The sequence below is a fragment of the Pelophylax lessonae genome (assembly GCF_965119305.1).
Source record: "Pelophylax lessonae genome assembly, chromosome: 1".
Taxonomy (NCBI): domain Eukaryota; kingdom Metazoa; phylum Chordata; class Amphibia; order Anura; family Ranidae; genus Pelophylax; species Pelophylax lessonae.
Window position 1 is genome coordinate 403560730 of NC_138768.1, and position 16595 is coordinate 403577324.

Sequence of the window (16595 nt, forward strand, 5' to 3'; positions counted from 1 at the left end):
ATGAATGGTAGCACCAGGGTGCCCTATGGAGAGGCAAGTCACTTTGAGCTTGTTCCAAACCAGGCCATAGTTTGGTATCAGGATCGCGACACCAGTCTATAAGCCTACCCAGGGCTTTCTTTCTCAGAGAATAGGTACAGGAACTCCCCCTTTCCAAGTCACCCTTGTCTCCGCCCCCTACCCACCTCCCAAGACCACCCCTTTAGGAGAATACAGAAGCATGTAACATTTGTGGTACTAACTAATTTGTTTAGAAGTTGGTAATGATAACAAGAAAAGCAGTAAAATAGATCCCCTGGGGCCCTGGAGCCAGGAAAAATGGACTACCCACAACAAAATACCCTCCTCCCCAACAACAATAGATCCCCTGCAGCAACAACAGATCTCCTCGTAGCCAGCATCAATAGACCCCCAGCAACACTAGATCCCCCAGCAACAATGGACCACCTACAACAAATTACCACCCCCTCCCTCAACAACAATAGATCTTTCAGCAGCAAGCAACAATAGGCCACTCCCTCATCAGTAGATCCCTTGCAGCAAAAAATGACTCCCCAGCAAAATAAGACCCACCCCTAGCAACAATAGAGTTCTGCCAGCAATAATGAACCTCCTCAGCAACAACAGCCCCCCCTGCAAAAAATATATCAATATATCCCCTTCAGTGACAATAGATCCCCCAGAAGCCAGCATCAACAGGCCCTGCAGCACACCCCAGCACCTCTTACCAATACATACATTAAGTCCTGGAGGTGCCGGAACTGCGTTCCCCCGAGCTCCTACTGAAAAAAAGCCCTGAACCTACCTAGGTGTGTTGCTTGATAGTGTTTGTGAAAATTATGTCCCCCATGTCATTTGAGGAGTGAAAGTTTTTGATGTCGAGGTCATTTGTGAGCCCATATGAAGTCAATGAGTAACTGTCTGAAGTAACGAAGGGGGATGAATATTGGCAGGGCCTGAAATAAGTATAAAAATTTAGGAAGGATGCTCATTTTATTAATATTGCAACGGCCAAACCACGAGTGAAGGCCAGTATGCCATTTGTCTAGTAGAGCACGGACTATTTTTAAAAGTGGAGGAAAATTGAGGTTGAAAATTTGTGAGAATTTGGGGGGGACGAATGTGCACAAGTATTTCAGCGCAGAGTCTCTCCATTTTAGTTTAAATCTTGAACGCAAATGTTGAAGCCTTGGTTGTGGTATACCTACACCCATCGCTTCGGGTGAAATTAATCTTTAAATTGGACAATGCACCATATATTTCAAATTTGCGAAGGAGATTCGAGGGATTTGTAAGGGAGAACAACATGTCGTCAGCGTATGCTGACACTTTCTGTTGAGTCCCCCGAATTTCAATGCCTGTAATGTCCGGATGTAAACATATTTTATATAAGAAGGGTTCTAGTGACAAGGCAAAGAGGAGGGGTGATAGGGGGCCCCCCTGTCTCATCCCATTTGTGATTGAGTAATCTTCAAATAGGACACCATTAGCTTTGACCTGTGCAGTACGTTTTTAATAGATCTTAGTGATCCAATTCAGCATAATATTTCCAAGTCCTATGTACCGTAGGACCGAGAACATAAAAGGACAGTTCACCTGGTCAAAAGCCTTTTCGGCATCAGTTCCCAAGAATATACATGGAGTGTGGGTTGTGTTAGCTACATGTAATAGATTGAGAATTTTGAATGTGTTGTCCCGTGCTTCACAAGACGGCACTAAGCCAACTTGGTCCAAGTGGACTAGATGTGGTAGATGCTGCTGGATTCTAGTCGCTAATATTTTGGTAAACAGTTTAGGTCAATATTTAATAAGGATATTGGTTTGTAACTGCCACAAGATGTGGGATCCTTACCCTCTTTGGGGATTACTGATATGTGGGTCTGTAAGTTTTCCTTAGAAAGGAACATTACCGAGCACATTAAACATATTGACCATAAACTGACCAAGAGAGGGTAACAGGGTTTTATAATACTGTATAGTGAGGCCAGCAGGTCCTGGAGCTTTACCTGCCTTGGTCTCCCCCACTGCAATTTGAAGTTCGTCTAGCGTGGTGGGGGCCTTCTAATGCTTCTCTCACAGTAATAGATACATAAAGTTACATAGTTACATAGTAGGTGAGGTTAAATAAAGACAATAGTCCATCCAGTTCAACCTGTGTAGGTATGTGTGAACGTATTAATTTCTCATACCCCTGAATGTTTCGATCCTTGAGATGTACGTCCAAGAGTCTTTTAAAAATAGCCATACTCCCCACAGTTACTACCATTTGTGGCAGGGAATTCCACAGTCTTGTAGCCCTTACAGTAAAGAACCCCCTGCGTAGCCTGTGGTTAAATCTCTTCTCCTCTAAGAGAAAAAGGACGAGAGCTGACCCAGGCGTGCCATAATCCGAAGGGAAAGTACAAGAAAAAAGGGGGGGGTCTATCAAATGCTGACCTATAATGCGAACTTTAGGGGCACATCATTGGATAGTCAGTAAATTGAATAAAAATTTTATTTTATTAATTCATTCTTAAAACAATGGTATAAACAAACAACGAAAGGTAAAAAGATTGAGGGGATAATGCCCTCAATGAAGATTCATAGTATACACAACATGGGGTAGAGTCATTGTCAATATACAATACATGTTATGATATAAAGTTGTTCAACAGGAGATTAGTCTGGATAAAGGTCAACGCGTTTCGCGGCAAGCTTCATCAGGACCACAGACGGATACACATCTTCTTAATAAGAAAGACATAACAGTAATTAGTAACATGCATTTGACATAGAAAGGGACTTAGTGAGGAATACAACCATGTATGGTAATTGTAATTTATTCAGATAGACCAACCTCTTAAGGTGCAAAGTTGCATATGGTTCACGACAGGTATAGAGGGCAGTAATAGGACCCCTGCACACCAGTATGGAATACTAGGTAATAAAATAGTATGTATAAGATAGGTGGGCAAAAAGCTCATTGACATATAAGCCATATAGAAAGGAATAATGATTACCTAGGAATCTTTTTTTTTTCAATCAATAGTTTTTATTAAGATTCAAATATAGATGAGAAACAAAAAAAAAAAAACACATTAACAGAATGTGAAATAAGTAAAGAAAATGACTACAAGGTAGAATATTATCCAAAAGTAGATGGTACAGTGTTCAAGAATCAATATAAACTTTGTACAAGTGCATATACATTATGCATATAAATGTCAATACAGTTTGCATTGATGCAGAGAGAAGATGAGAGGCGTTGAACCACCCCGACTCAGAACCCCTAGGGATTACCTAGGAATATTGATGTAAGATAAGGGACGGCAGCGGCACAGGCATGTATGTGCAGAAAGGACACTCTGTAATCAGCAAATATATAATATACTAAAATAAATAGTCAAAAGAATAATAATAAACTAAAAAAGGGGGGACATGAATTTATGGAGGTAACCTGTGACATATTTACCTTATGATGAAGTGAAGGGTTATAAGGGCCAGTAAAAAGGGAAAAGAAAGAAACACTGGCATTCACATCCAACAGGGAGTAGAGTCCAATGTAATGAAGTAAAAGAACCCTGAGCAGCTTTTATATCACTTCCGGTGCGCGACCACACTTCTGGCTTACGTGCATTCCAGCTTGGTACGCACATGCCGATCCGATGTAGCGCAGTTTTATTACGTCACGGGTCGGCCTTATCCGTGTCCTCTGTAACCATCCTCCCATCATCGTTAATTATGTGCACAACATGCTCTGACCTCGTTTTTTTTGCTGTTGATATATTTAAAGAATTTCTTAGGGTTCTTAGGGTTCTTTTTACTATCCTCCGCTATTTGTCTCCCGAAGTTGATTTTAGCCATTTTGATTTTGGATTTACTTTTTTTCTTTATATAGCTGGAAAGCCGATAATGTCCCCTCCCATTTATATTTCTTGAAGGCCATTTTTTTCCCCTAATAAGTTTATTTACATTACGGCTAAGCCAGACAGGTTTGGCTTTGGCTATTTTAAATTTATTTCCCATTGATGCACTGTGAGAGGCCTTTGTTTAATATGTTCCTAAAGCATTCCCATTTTTCCTCTGTGGTCAGTGTTCCTAGGGTTTGGTCCCAGTTTATTTCCTCTATCATTGAGCACAATTTGGGAAAGTTTGCCCTTCTGAAGTTTAGGGTTCTTATGTTCCTCTCATGCCTTGCTCTGTTGTGATTTGCGCTAAATGTGATCATCCTGTGATCGCTAGAACCCAGGTTGTCGCGAACTCCTACATCTGAGATTAGATCTGGGTCATTAGTAATTAATAGATCCAACACTGCATTCGTTCTAGTAGGAGAATCCACCAACTGAGACATGTAGTTGTTCTGTAAGGTTTCCATAAAGAGACGGGCCTTTGGTAAGTGCGCAGTCCCCTCTTCCCGGGTAATGTCGGGATCGTTGAAGTCCCCTAATATGATGACTGGCCCCAGCTTTGCCACGCTACCCAACATTCCAACTCTACCTCCTCCCTTTGGTTTGGTGGCCTATAACAAACCCCCACAACTACTTTCCCCCCTTTTCACCTTCCCTGCAGAGCTCTACCCACACGGATTCTAACTCCGTACTCATCCCTTCCATAATATCACTCCTTTCATTCACCCTTACATTATTCCTGACATAGAGACATACCCCTCCCCCTCTTTTTCCTTCCCTGTCCTTCCGATACACAGAATACCCTTGGATATTGGCCAGTCAGTCGTGTGAGGAGTCAAACCAAGTTTCTGTTATTCCCACAAGGTCTATGTCCTCCTCATGTACTAACATTTCCAACTCATCCATTTTATTAGCTAGGCTCCTGGAATTTGCATATATCCCTCTTAGTTTAGTGGAAGTTAATATTGCATAGTGCTTAATTTTATTTCTGTTTGGTTTGAGGTTTGTTTGCACAGACCCCCCAATTTTAGACGCTATGTACCTGCTGTCGCTTCTGCCCCCAATAATACTCTCTGTCCTTAGCTCCCTCCTAACTGACTCTACCAGTGGGCCCTCCCCCCTCCTAGTTTAAAAGCCCCTCCAACTTGGTGGCCATCTTTCTCCCCAAAAGAGCTGTACCATCCCCATTAAGGTGCAGCCCGTCCTTACTAAACAGCCGGTTGCCGACTGAGAAGTCAGCCCAGTTCTCCAGGAACCCGAACCCCTCCTTCCTACACCAGTTCCTCAGCAACTTGTTAAGTTCCCTAAGCTCCTTCTCCCTCTCTGGTGTGGCTCAAGGAACAGGCAGTATTTCAGAGGAAACCACCTTGGAGGTCCTGTTCCTTAATCTAGTCCCTAAATCCCTGAAATCATTCTTTAGGATCCTCCACCTTCCTCTAATGCTTCTCTCACAGTAATAGATAATTGAGGCAATTGAGTGGAGGTTAGATATTCTTCTATTTAAACTTGGGGGGGGTCGAGGTTTTTCAATTTTAGAGGGAGGCATAAAATGACTTAAATTCTTGTGTAATTTGTTTGGGCAAGGTGACCTTTTGTCCGGTGGGGGAGGCAATCTGAAGGATGTAGATTGTCAATTTCTGTTCTTGGAGGGATTTGGCCAACAGTCTACCACACTTGTCCCAGGATTTATATGACATTTTACGACATATTGGAAAAGCTGCTTTAGCTTTGAAATGTAGTAAATCATTCAATTGTTTATGCAGAGTCATAAATTCTCTTTCTAACAACTGTGACTGGGCATGTTTGTGGCGTGATTCCAGGGCATGTAAGTCCTGTAGAAGAGAAGTCAGCTGTATCGTGCGCTGCTTCTTGATACTGGAGCCATGCTTGATAAGCACCCCACGAATAACCGCTTTATAGTCTTTCCACATAATTCCGAGGTCACAGTCTGGAATGTCCATAGTTTGGAAGTAGTATCCCAGCTCTTTAGTGACAGGTCCCAGGCTACGGAGGAAAATATGGAGACACTGTCTGCTATGGGAGTTGGCGTGGGACCATTCAAGAAGGGACAATGTCACATCTGAACAGATAGTGTGGTTTGCACACAAAAAAAAAAAATATATATATATATAACATTTCCCCCCATGCAGCGTGGGGTCTACCCCCCCCCCCCCCTTTGAGTGGATAACCAGGTAGGAAGATGGGAGAGAATTCTCACCCCACAGTGGGGAAACCATCACACCTTCTCTAGTCTTTGTTTGGCACACTTAGAATACAATGTAAGACACCTAAGACACAGTGATCTATAAAATGGTAGAGGGCATACAGTCAAACCTTATGATAAGTGCAGTCTCTTCAGGAGACGTATAATATGGTTTCATGAGTATATACTTAGCATAAGCATATACAGTAAAAAAAATTAAGGCACTATGTCCTCTTTGAAGCGGAGAAATCCTGCAGACAGAAACATGTAAATGACATCAAATAATTCAGAAGCAGCCATAGTAAATGGATTAGGGGTGCAACAGAGAAAATATTATGGAGCAAAGCCCCTCCTATTCCATGCTGACAGTCTGCAAAATGTACTGTGGCAATTGCAGTTATTGCTGAATAATCCAAGCGGGGAAACATCTAGTGTCTATGGACAGTGGCAAAATTGTCTCCACAGGTTTCATTAACCACTTTAGCCCCGGAGGATTTGGCTGTTCAAAGACCAGGCCCTATTTTGCGATTCGGCACTGCGTGACTTTAGTGGACAATTGCGCGGTCGTGCGACACTGTACCCAAATGAAATTGACATCCTTTTTTTCCCACAAACAGAGCTTTCTTTTGGTGGCATTTGATCACCTGTGCATTTTTTTTTTTTTTGCGCTATAAACAAATTGAAAAAATAACAATATTTTTCACATTTTTTTATATAAAATTCTCAACAAAAATGTAAAAATCAAAATTTTTTAACATTTTAGGACAATTTGTTTTCTGCTACATATTTTTGGTAAAAAAAATCGCAATAAGCATATTTTGATTGGTTTGCGCAAAAGTTATTGCGTTTACTAACTACGGGAAAGATATATGTCATTTTTATTGTTTTTTTTTTTTTTACTAGTAATGGCGGCGATCTGAAATTTTTTTTTTGCGGGACTGCGATATTGCGGCGGACAGATCGGACCCCCTGACTGACGTTTTTGACACTTTTGGGAGTACCAGTGACATTACTACAGTAATCAGTGCTATAAATATGCTCTGTTACTGTCCAAATTACACTGGCAGGGAAGGGGTTAACTTTACTGGTGATCAAGGGGTTAAGTATGTCCCTAGGGGCATGATTCTAACTGTGGGGGGCATGGCTTGTGATGTAATCACAGAGACATACGATCCTACATAGCAGGATCGCATAGCTTCTGTGCTTACATCAGGGAGAATGACAGATGGCTGTGTTTACATCAGCCGTCTGTCTTTCTCCCTCTCCTGTGGAAGATCGTGAGTGGCCGGCGGACATCGGAGCCGCCGGTCACTCGCTCTGGCTAGGCAGGGAATGAGCGGCTACAGGCTCGTGGGCAAGCGACGTAGGTCTACGTCGCTTTGCCCAGGAGAGGCTGACTGCCGCAGTAAATAGTCGTGAGGCGGTTGGCAAGTGGTTAAAGGTAGCAGATCAATCGGAAAGATCTCAACCGTATATATATATATATGGCGTATATACAGTTAACTGTTCAAAGGCCTATACCAAGATGAAGGTTAAGTGGGTCCTGCAAAGACCATGACAGTTCTCCTCCTCCTCGAGCTTGTAATGATCCCCGGTTCGTGGACATGCCTGGGTGGCCTAGTGGGCGGGAGAGGATTAGGAGCCAGTTGGAGACCTGTATGGCATTCGTCTCTAGGAAGGAGAATAGAGCAGGTAGTTCGGCTGGTGTACAAAGAGTAAAGGATGCTGTTGTCTTCCAAAAGGATAGCCCCATCGATAGGTGTATCCCAGTTGCCGCACAAGGTCCAGGACCGGGCGAAGCAAGGCTCTGAGTTGTAAGGTTGCTCTAGAAAGATCTGGCAGTATCTTGACAGTGGCACCATCAAAGTCCACTGGGCCATGTTCCCATGCCTTGTAGAGGATGTTCTCCTTTTGCGTGTAGCATTGTATGTAACAGACAACGTCGCGTGGCCTGCTAGGATCAGATGGTCTCAGGCCCAAAGCTCCGTGGACCCTATCTAGCTTCAGAGGGGTAGGGGAAGACAAGTCCAGAACCTTGTGGAAGATGTCAGTGACTGTCTCCTGCAGGTTTTTCCATGCCCGTGCTTCTTGCAAACCCCTGAGCCTCAAGTTATTTTGCCTGCTCTGATTCTCCAGGTCCTCTAGATGTAGTTGCATGTTTATGGCTGTGTCCATATACGAGTCCTGGGAGCTTTCAAGGGCTGCCACACCAAGTTCCAGTGCTGATAGTGAAGATTCTCCAGAGTTCACCCTGTTGGAGAGCCATTGCATGTCCGTCTTAACCACCTGAATGTGCTGTGTGCAACCTCCAGCCAGAGAATGGGGGCTTCAATCTCCATTTTAGTAGGGAGTGCCTGTAAAAGCGTTCAGATGTCTGTATAGAATTAGTTCATCCCTGTATGGTGTGGGGAATTGGCTATATCTGAGAGGAAGACTGCTGGTGTCTCTGGGAGGAAATCAGATGCTGTGAAGGGGCTAGGAGATGCAGGCAGTGCCTGTGTGGCCTGGGCCTTCTGACATCTTGGTGTCAGAGGATGAGTTCTGTGAACTCGGGAAAAAGTGATGGACTTGCCCTGTAGGTTTAGTGGAATGGGTTGCCCTCGCACTCAGGCCTTTTTTATGCTACTTTAAGTTCTCACCCTCCATTCCCTGCTCACCACTGTCACTTGTAAACACTAAAGCTTTGTGTACAAGGACAGCTTTCTTCTCAGTGGTTCCCACAGATCCCTGCCTGCCCTGCACTCATGGTGGTGACTGGGAAATGCGGGTGCCGTGTGGGATAGAGCATCTCATGGTAAGATAGACTGTAATTCCCATCAATGTCGGAGTGCACAGATACCGACCAATAATCTCCTTGCAGGTGAGAGAAAGAGGTTGAGCCACCTACACTTCCGGGGGAGTACTAGAGCTTCACTGTGTGGGTGAGATGCGATGAGGCTTTGGGGGCGTGGGTGGAGAGAATGGGGCTTTGGAGGGAGCTGTGCAGAGCTCAGAGCTGAGGTGGGGTGGAAATAAGATGTGGACAGCCTGTGAAAGAGAGCTGAACCCTGCACACTGTGCATGGCACACCTCTAAACCCTGGACTCTGTATTTAGCACACTTCTCAACCCTGTACTCTGAACACAGCGCACCCTTGAACTCTTCACTCTGTACATAGCGCACACCTGAGCTCCTGGTATTTATTACCCCTTTAAGAGTCTCCGCAATTTAACAAAACCCACCTTATAATGCGGTTAGGCAGGGGGCGTGGGTGCCTCCTGTACTTATTCTCTGAGGAAAAACGGTCCTGAATAAATTTATTTGGTCTTACAGATACAACCCGTCAACCATAATGCTGATGCAGCCCTCGATGAAATTGAGTTTGACACCCCTGCACTAGAGGATGGGAAATGTTTTATTATGAATTATTTCCATCGGTATTTACAAGTTATGTAATACCATGATGGAGATTTTTAGACCAAACAAGCTTCATATTTTCCACTGTAAGGTCTTAAAAGAACCTGTATTAAAACTTAAAAATGAGTCACTATCACTTGTTCATTTGTATTGATTCCATCTTGGTTTATCAGGATTATGCAGTGTGCAGTGAATTTTGTTTCCCACTATGCACACCTGTATCACAGGTTAAACATAAAACTCGTTCACCATAGTCAAACCTAGTATGGATGTATACATGTAAAAAGCCTCAGTCAATGCCCCCTGACATGTTTCATCCCACCCACCGGGGCTTAACATGTAGGGGGCATGGCCAGAGGAGTAGCATTAAATGAGGATTTCACATGTATACATCCACACTAGCATCAGCTTTGGTGAACGCCGGTTTAATGTTTAAATGTTAATTTCTCACTGGATGAGTTTTTCTTACGCTGAAATCTCTACTATCTTGTAGAGTGCGAATGGGGCACTACACCTCAGCCTAGAGCAGCCCCACCAAGTACTAATAGCACTGGTTGGTGTTTAGAAAGCCACTTGAGAAAAGTACTTCCTCTACCAACAAGTCATCAAACAAAAGGTTGATAAAGGTATTCATTTTGTAGCTATTTTTAATGTATTTAATAATAAATTATAAAATTGTGTATTTTATCTAGCAATTTACTTTACATCCTTTGACGTAAAGAAAAGTATAGCTACACTATAGTTCAACGTCAGTGAAAACTCACACAACTGCTGCTCAATAGAGGTACATAGAGCATCCGATCAAGTCCGCCTGAAAAACTGACAGGCGGACCTGATCGGAAAGCCTGTGTGAAAGGGGCCTTAGAGTATTGTTTTTAGAATATTTTTCAAATTTCTAATGTAATGGGTTAAAAATGATGTTCATTTTTGACCATAGTGACCAGAAGAATCGAAGAAATAGTATGATAAATTATTGTCAAACAAACAAAATTTTAAAGGTGAATGTTACTTTCTTTGGGAAAAAAACATACTTATTGTAATGAAATATGTTTATTATCTCTGGGATTTCATTCAAACAGCAGGTCTGAAAGAAATTTTAGGGACTTTCAAATCAAATTAGTTAACTCAATGATGGCAAGAAAGAGTGTTGTGATGAACGAGTTTACTAAATTTTCATATAAACACCAGAATGAAAATGTGATCCTCTATGACCAACTTAGGGGGACAAGGAATCCCACACCAACTGGGAGATTTCTCCTCATCGCCTGTTGAGGTTTCAACTGTTGAAATTCTCCTACTTTCCATCCCTGGGACAGAAGGTTAAAGTGAATTGCACAATGGGAAACAAACACAAGCTCCCTAACCCTTCACTTCTTTATCCAAAACTTGGCTTGAATTTCTTTTTCAAACGAAGAAAGTTGGACCGCACTCGGAAAAATATGAAATCAAAGATGTCTTTTATTCCTCATAAACAAATCCATACAGACAGTGCATTGAGAGACATGCCAGGTTGATGCGTTTCACGATATAGATAATCGCTTACTCATAACCACACAATGGAGTATCGATGATGGACTAGCATTTGTAGGCAGAGTGTCAGCTAACAACACTTCATTGTAATTGAACACACATGGATCAAATCAATACACAAAAGTCTGCAAATGCGAGTCAAATACCTTTATACCATATATTAAAAGACAAATAATCTCAGATTCCTTCAACCAAAGAGGAAAACAAGACAATCAAACAGCTCAAAACCTAAATAATGTGTACAAATAAAGATGAAAACGAAAAAATGTAATATTAATGTTACAATATAGCAAAAAATTTATCGATTTGTAGTTTGCCCTTATTATTCCATACAAAAATATCTGTTGAATGTTAATTAACAATCAAAAAAATGGAACTAAAAAGGAAACCCAAGGAAAAAATATATATCAAATTAAGTGATGAATTGTTTGTTGATTGTGCAATTGAATTGAATTTCTTTTTAACGATACATAGTTCAATAATATGTTTTTGAATATATTTTGTTAGTGAATTTGTGCCATGCTGTTTGACACTGTGGTACTGTATATCTGACTAGGTTATAATCACAATCACACCTGTCTCTCAAGTTAATTTAGGTCTGCTTCCTGAAAGTATATCCACGCAAGTGCCTTTTGCACTCCCTCTTTATCAAAGTGTTCCAAGTTCAGACACCTGAGCAGAGCTCCCGCCCAGATTACCTCCTCCTTCCCATTCATGTTCGAAAACCTATAACAGCTGCACTATTTGCTGTCTTGCACTAGAACTGGATTCATTCAAGTGATCTGGCAGCATGAAGTGCTTGTTAATGGCCTACCAAGCTCAATGAAAAAATAACTTTCTTCTATATTTAATGGTAAGTTTACCTATTCTTATGTCAAACTTTTTAATGGCAATATTAGTAAATATTAATTTGAAAATTTCATTGAATAATCAGTGTGTGTATCTAAATATGTGTGTAATAATGGAGTTTTTTTTTTTTTTTTTTTTTTTTTTTATAATTGTCTCTCCTACTCCTCACATTTTAACTATAGTTTTTCTACAGTTATAACTTAATGTATGGAAACTGAAAAACCCTTTCATTATTGTTCATGGGTTTGTTTTAATTCAGAAAGCAAAAAGGGAGGGGGAAAAAGATACACTGCTTTTATGTGTTAAACTTTGTGCCATTTCTGGTATTTTAACACACGTGTGTGTGTGTGTTTTTATATAAAAGTATATGTATTATATTAAGGTTTTTGAGAAAGGTTAATCAGGCATAAAAATTACATGTACAATGACCTATGCAATAAATTGCTCAGTCACATAAAATGGTAAAGAATTTATAGCAAGAATAATGTCTATTAAAGAATGCTATGTACAAAAATAATTTTGGATAACCTCACTTGTATTAAAAAGAAAAATCCAGTGACACCCCCTTATGTATGTGGTGTTTTTTTTCTTTGTTCTTTTTTTTTTTTTTTAATAATAGTTCTGTACCATTTTGCAAAGTAACAACCTATATTTTTTTGTGTGTGTGTGAAATGCGAAATGCATATTTTACAAATGCAAACCCCAGGAAAAAAGCAGAGTAGTGTAATATGTAAATAAAAATAATGCATATTTGTGCACTGAAGTGCTTTAGGCTTCTTTCACACGGCCACTCAGTTTATTTAGTCCGCTGTGGCACTTTTTTTTTTTTTTTACACGGACGACACTTGTGTCATCCGGTCCATATGTCCGCATATCATCCCATCCATTTGCGGATGATATACGGATATAATGTATGTCTATGGGGATTGCGGATGACAACGCTGACATCCGATTTTGCGTCCTTTCCGTTTTTTTAAACGGAAAAAAAAATGGAACAGAACTGAAAGGACGCAAATCGGATGTCAGCGGATGATCATCCGCTGACATCCGCAATCCCATTGACATGCATTATGTCCGTATATCACCCGCAAACGGATGGGGTGATATACAGACATACGGAACGCCTGTGTGATAGGGGCCTTACTGTATGAATTAATACTTTGTCCTATCGATTCTTTGTATAGCTGAAAACTTCCTTCCTTTGTTTGAGCATTTACTAAAACTACAGAGTGCAAAATCTGATGCAACTGTGCATGGTAGCCAATCAGATTCTAACTTCAGCTTGTTCAATTAAGCTTTGATAAAAAAAAAAAAAAAAACTAAGCTGATTTCTGTGCAGAGCTGCACTAGATTTTGCACACTCCAGTTGTAATTTAACCCCATGATGTATTGGGGTTGATTTACTAGTGGAACAGGTGCGTTTCACCTTACAAAGTACATTTTAAAAAGTGCATGTTCACTTTTTTTCAAAGTGAATGTTGGTAACTAAGGTAGGCCTGTGTGTGAAGGAAGAGAAAAGGATTTCTGCCTGTAAATGATTCACAGCGTCTCCCTATTCACTCACATTCACTCTGCAAAGTGATCATACCCTTTTCCCAAGTATCCAGTAACCACTTAAAAGGTAAAGTTAAACTAAAATTAATAAAAAGTGAAGTTAAAAATAAAGTATAAATGTGCAACAGGATTATTGGTCACAGCTGTAACAACCAGATTGTAACTAATATCTTCTATTCTATTCTGGTGAAAACTGGTGATCGGTTGCAGCGGGGGGGAAAAAAAAAGTTTTCCTTTTGCGCCCCTTTTTTTTTATCTATATATCGTTCCTAACAAGATGTTTATCCAACTTCATTGGATGAACATTTTAATATTTTACTTGGATCAATTTGGCCATAGCTTAGCATGTACAGGAAGGGTGGGAAAACACTTAAATTTTCTTGGATTTGTATAATCCCAGAATTGAGTGAAATAAGAATTGCATTTAAATCGGTTTATTAAAGGCAAAAAAGGGGGTTCAATTTCCAAGTGAATTTTCCCTAGAGCTTTTCGAATGTGAACTTGTACTTTGAAAAACCAAAAACAACCAGTCACGTGCAAGGAAAATAAAATCACATCAGTTTTGCTTGCACATGATTTGGATGATGGATGTCGGCAGAGTTTCACCTCATTCCCTAAGCTCTGGGGAGAATTCCTTTGCAAATGCAATAGTCTGTCTTTAGTAAATCCATCTGATGTGACTAACATGGAATTTTCTGTGACTTTTTTCAAATATTGTTTTTTTTTTTTTTTTTTTTTTTTTTTATTCTGTCCCTGGAAATGTTTAAATATATCCATACAAAACTTAACTTTTCCCCTAGAAGTCAGAAAAAATCCCTGTTGAAGCACTAAATAGCATAAATTGCTATCCTGTTTTGGTGAAATTTCACCAAATGTTGACAAAATGAATGTTAACTGTTTCCACAGGTGACCTAAACTGCAAAAACAATTGGTAAAATAAATACTTTCATTTTTCAAATTTTCATATCCTACAAATTGCCCCAATGCATTGTCACAAGTCCACAGTAAATGGTTATTTGATTTGTCCTAACTAGAAAGCCGAGAAAACTGTAAAGGCTCCCAGTGCACATAAAAAATCTGTCATGGAACGTATATCCCTATTGCTTGCCCACGTCATGAAAAAGCTTTAACCTAATAGTTCTAGTGTGTGTGTGTGTGTGTGTGTGTGTGTGTGTGTGTGTGTGTGTGTGTGTGTGTGGGGGGGGGGGGGGTTATATTTTAATGATCTGTTAGACAGGCATTAGTTCGCTTATTAGTCATAGCATTTGTCTCCGGTAAGTTTTTGTGAATTCAGGGAGGCATTGCTCCATTTTTAAATCTCTGGTGCCCCTAGACCCGTGATGGTAAATTCCAATGCAACACCCAGATTAATGTAAATGACACGTAGTAAGCAATGTAAACGTACTTGCATCAATAACTGCATGACTGCAATTAGTAAAAAAAATTAAAATCCATTTCAGAATTATGTTTGATCTCTGCAGATGGAGATTGAAGGATCAGTCTAAATTTTTCTGTGGCATTAGTATGGATTTTATGAGAAATATAGGAGAAACCTATATAGCGAACAAAAAAAAAAAACTTGTTACCCTCTTTTTGAATTGCTGCAATATAGGAAATATAATTTTGGCTTCGGTATGATACAGGGAGTTGCAAAGCTTTAAACTTCAGTTCAAAGATTTGATTGACTGTACCATTCTCAGGCAGTGTCCTTGACTTTTTACAGTCTGCGTGTCCGTCGCATTGCTATAATATGTTGGTAAAATCCAAGGGCAATTTTTTATTTTTTTTGTAGTTGACAGACCTCCACTGACTCACATGGCACTATGAGGAAAAAGATCAATTCACAATATGCCACCCCCTTTTTTAGCTTAATGCTAGATTATCTAATTTTTGGAATATAAAGATTTGTTTTTCTGTTGGCACAATACATTGATTGTGCAAACCTCTGAGGATGGTGCTATCTTAAAGGTAGGATTGTTCATTTATTAAAGTAAATGTTCGCTGAACTTTGTAGAAACTGTGTTTTACTTCAATCAACCATTCAGGTCTTGGCAAACACATTTTGCTATCTCTTGCACATGATGAATTGCATAAAGTGAACACATTTACACTTACCATTGCTTATTTTTTCAAAGTGAATGTAAATTTTTCAAGTTGAACATACATTTTAATAAGAGATAAAAAATTAGTAAATAATCCTCAATAGGATTGTCACCAAATCTGATCAGATTGTTAAATTCATTTGTCACAAAGAGTGAGTCTATGGGCGTGTTGGGACCTCTGTGGACAACCTCTCAATGACTGTTCTCGGAGTAAAGGTTGACTGTCTGAAATCAATTTTAAGGCTATAGTTAAGATAAGAGACTGATGTCTGTTTAGTGGTATATAAACATTAAATCTAGACTAAAACTAGCTTGCTTTCTAATGAATATTTGTGCCAGCTTAAAGAGTATGTGGATCCAACGCATTCAGTTCTAAAAAGAAATGTAAGGTGTGTATTTGTGTGAGAGTGAGATATATATTATAAAACTTTCACATAACCTCTGTTCTGCATGATGAGCTTGGAGAGGTGTGAATGTATCAGCAGAAGTCCTGTCCTTTGGAGGACAGGCAGGTTGTTCTTCCAGCACAGTCAGAAAACTGACCACGCAGAAAAGAAATGTGCTAGCATGGTCAGTTTAAAATGGGAAAGCAGAGGGGCTGGCAGAATCGCCAGATATTTTACACAAGGGAGCAATACAAACAGAACAGGATACTTTTTAACACAAGTACATGTTACAACAGACTGATAAGGAATATGTTCTTTTATAGTGGCTATGCTATGAATTTCCTTACAGCATGAGGTGGAAACCAGAAAACCAATAGCCAAATCCAAAAGTGAAAAAAGACCAGATGCTTTAAAAAAAATAATCATAGTCCATCTTTCTGACGTTTCATGCTACACCAATATTTAGGATGTAACCTAAGTTACATTTTCTAGCCCCCCCAAAATGTCTCCCCACTTACCTGAATTGCAGGGTTTTTCTACCTGGAGTGCCCTGTTCTCACTTACGTTTAGTGAAAGATAAAACCACTCCCATCTGTCACTGTGCCATTGGAACTCATAGCTCTTAATGAAGCACAAATGCAGGGACATCACTGCACCTAAAGTCCATTGTTCACATCTTCAGGTTCCA